Source organism: Macadamia integrifolia, chromosome 10, assembly GCF_013358625.1.
Source record: "Macadamia integrifolia cultivar HAES 741 chromosome 10, SCU_Mint_v3, whole genome shotgun sequence".
Taxonomy (NCBI): domain Eukaryota; kingdom Viridiplantae; phylum Streptophyta; class Magnoliopsida; order Proteales; family Proteaceae; genus Macadamia; species Macadamia integrifolia.
Window position 1 is genome coordinate 26,518,177 of NC_056566.1, and position 3,273 is coordinate 26,521,449.

Consider the following 3,273-nt stretch of genomic DNA (forward strand, 5'->3'; position numbering starts at 1 on the left):
GTACTTCCGGCGAGACCGACCCATCTCTCTCTCTCTCTCTCTCTCTCTCTCACACACACACAGTCTTAGCCCTCAGCCCTAGCCCTTAGCCCTCACTCCACATGTGTATATATATATATGTATAGGCATATAGGATACATAGATATAGACGTATAGCAACAAATGAAACCGATATCGGTATCGTTGGAGACCGATACTCGATATCAGTCTGGTTTTAAGAATCGACGAATCAGATTGAAATTCGCCCAATTCAGATCGGAATCAGAAATCACCTATCTCGATTTCTGAAAAATAAGGGCCATTCCGGGATTTAAAACACCGATCGGTGGAATATTCCTCAAATATGCTCAATCTATGGATTTTCAGTTCGATTTCATTACTGATAATTCCTTTAAAACCCTGCGTATCGGTCCAACATCAAACAAAATTTAAGAAATATCATTTTTTGGCCGATACAATTGTTTTATATATATATATATATCAGTTTTCAAAACATATCGGTATTTATATATAAGAAAATTTGTCGTGCCACCCTTGAAGAATGCCACAATTATTAAACCATCCCTCTGTTTCATCAAATTATCCTTAAACCTCCTATTATTAGTCACGGTTAAGGAATATTCATCATATATTAATGTCAGTAATTATATTTTATTTTAAATATTAAAATATCTTTATTAAATATAAAATATCTAAAATACTCTTATAATAAGTTACTATTTCTTACACCAAAATCGACATATTTGCTCCCCGTTACAAGTCCTAATTTACCGTTTTCCCAAATCGTGGGATTTGGACCACCAGCGATTGTTCAGAGCAGTGACGGTGGCATGCGATGGACGGTGACCTCGCGGCGATCAGGGGATTCCCACTTCTTCAAGCGGATACTCCAAAGTGACTCAGGGAGACGTGTTTCTGGCCGAAAATCTCATATTCTTAGGCCAATTCACCTTGGTTTCTCTTTTTTAAGATCTTGACGGCTTAGGTTGGGAATTTTCTCGAGCAATCTCACATCCACGGTTCGTTTTTCTCGCTGTTGCAGGAAGAAATTCATTATCCTGGAAGCTCTGCAACTCTTCATCGAAATTCGATTCTCTTCATCTCTATGCATTTAAGAAGTGGGGATAATCCTCGGTGTTCTTTGGCTCTCGTTGGTTCGATTTTACACGCTTACAATCATTTATGCCTCTTTACGTTGGTTTTTGCTGTTTTCCGGCGACAAACGTGAATCTCCTCAGTTTCCCATGATTTCTATGAACTCATTTAGTTCCACCACACATTTTCTAATATTCAAATCTATTAATTCTTCTACTGAGTTTGTCTTCTACCATGAACTCTACTTTGCATGTAATCATTTTTTTTTTTTGAGCATAGGGGGCTAACACACCAGACAACGCCCTTTCTATTCAGTCCAGGAGTGAGACTAGCACAACCCTCTTTCACCTTTGTAGTAGTTCAGATCTCTGTGAGTGTACTTGTGGTGTTGTTGTAGAAGGCTTCTATCTCCACCCTTGGAACCTTCATCCAATATGTCATCTTCTCAGTCTTTCAAAAGAGACCTATCTCAAGTAAAAGAAACGAAGATGGGTAAAATCCAACAAGTACAAAACCAGTTCCATAGATGAAATAAAAGTGACTAGCAGAACAGGATTCCCAAAATAGAGAACTAGAGAACAATTAGGGAGACATTTGATAACTTGTAACAAAGTGACAAAATGGGAAATGCATTTCTTGTCGAAAACCAAGGGAGAAGTATTGGCCGGCGACAGAACTAGTTGGAGCTCGTCTGAACCCTTGGTCACAGGTATGGAGAGAATGAGAGAATGAGAGAATGAGAGAAAGAGATAAGGAGAATAAAACGATAAAATGGTAAAGAGGGGTATTTTGGGGATAATGAAAATGGATAACTTATCAATGTTTTACTCATAAGGGCAAAAATGTCATTTCATATCATTCCTTAACAATGATTGACGGTAGGGAATCTGAGGATAATTTGGTGAAATAGAGTGGATGGTATTATAATTGTGACATTCTCTAGGAGGTGGTGTGGTAATAAATATATATATATATATATATATATTAATAATATATATATAAAAGTACATTTTCTTGACAATCCTTTTCCATTACCCTTGACCTTGTTAATGACTAGGCTGCTTCTTATTTCAACAGAGATAAAAGAAAGTAAAATCAAATCAAAACTTAAGATGAAAACTTTTTTGTCATTATCTTTTATCTCACGTGATTGTTTGATTGAGTTCAAAACTCCAAATGTATTTATTAGATTTCACTCTATTTTTCAAACTAATTTTTTCGATTTGATTTGGAATGTAAAGTAAAAATTGGAAAACTTATTTCTATCCTAAAGCATGGTCCCAACATCAGCACTTTCGGCAATGAAAGGACATACATGGACATCATCAACTAGGAGAGGCACAATGGTCATTTGACATCCCCTTTGTCTGGGAATAAGTATGCATTCTCTTAGAAAAAATACGACTAGTTTAACCTCTACCAAAGAATTTTCCTATCCAATATGTTATTAGATTTAGACAGGTTATACAAGAACGATTACAAAACTCTCTTTTTCTTTTTATAAAATTGATTTCCTTTCTATTCCCTTTACTCGCAACCAGGAAGAACCATGAAAGACCTAATTCACAAAAGAGGAACAATGTTATCTTTTGAGCAATTGAAGTAAAGTTTCTCTCAAGTTCGGTTTGCAAGTTCTTGCTAGAATGATAATAAATGAAGGAAGTTTTCCTTCACCTATGGTGAAAAAAATATAGGGACATGCTAAAATGATAGTGATCCCTTCACCATTGGTGACAAAAGACACTCCCATCTCAATAAATTGCCTTAATGTACTCACCTCATCAATAATCGTCCTCAGCCGCAGTCGATTCCAATCTAACTCACCATCAAGAACTGGCCTGTACTCAACTCACCTCTCTCTCCCTCCCCAGCTCCCACCCACCCTCCCTCTCCATCTCCAACTCACCCTCTCCCCAACACTCCCTCACTGGCTTTCTTTTCCCTTCCCTCTCCTTTTTCATCAGCTTTCGCTCTTCTCTCACCCTTGTTCTGCAACAAAAGTTCATCAAGCAGTAGATCGAAGAGTCTAAATAAAGATAATAAACTGAAGATCCAGAATTGAGCTAGACATTAAGGGCATCAAAGTGCTCCATATTTGGTACAAACTCACATTAAGAAGTCAGTATAATTAAAATAAATAATTCTCGCACATCATCAAATTGGAAGAGTCAAAATAAG

The 3,273-nt window shown here is 36.9% G+C and overlaps 1 protein-coding gene across 2 annotated transcripts in view; it reads right to left on the bottom strand.

The window, feature by feature from the left end:
- LOC122090781 overlaps positions 1 to 68 on the bottom strand; it is a 5,046-nt gene extending 4,978 nt beyond the window's left edge. The window contains exon 1 of one of the 2 annotated variants that reach the window (XM_042660500.1): positions 52 to 68. The gene's annotated coding sequence lies outside the window, so the exon portion shown is untranslated. Of the gene's footprint in view, positions 1 to 24 lie in introns of both variants that reach the window. The other variant, XM_042660501.1, reaches the window with a different exon arrangement.
- Between the last annotated feature and the right edge of the window lie 3,205 nt (positions 69 to 3,273).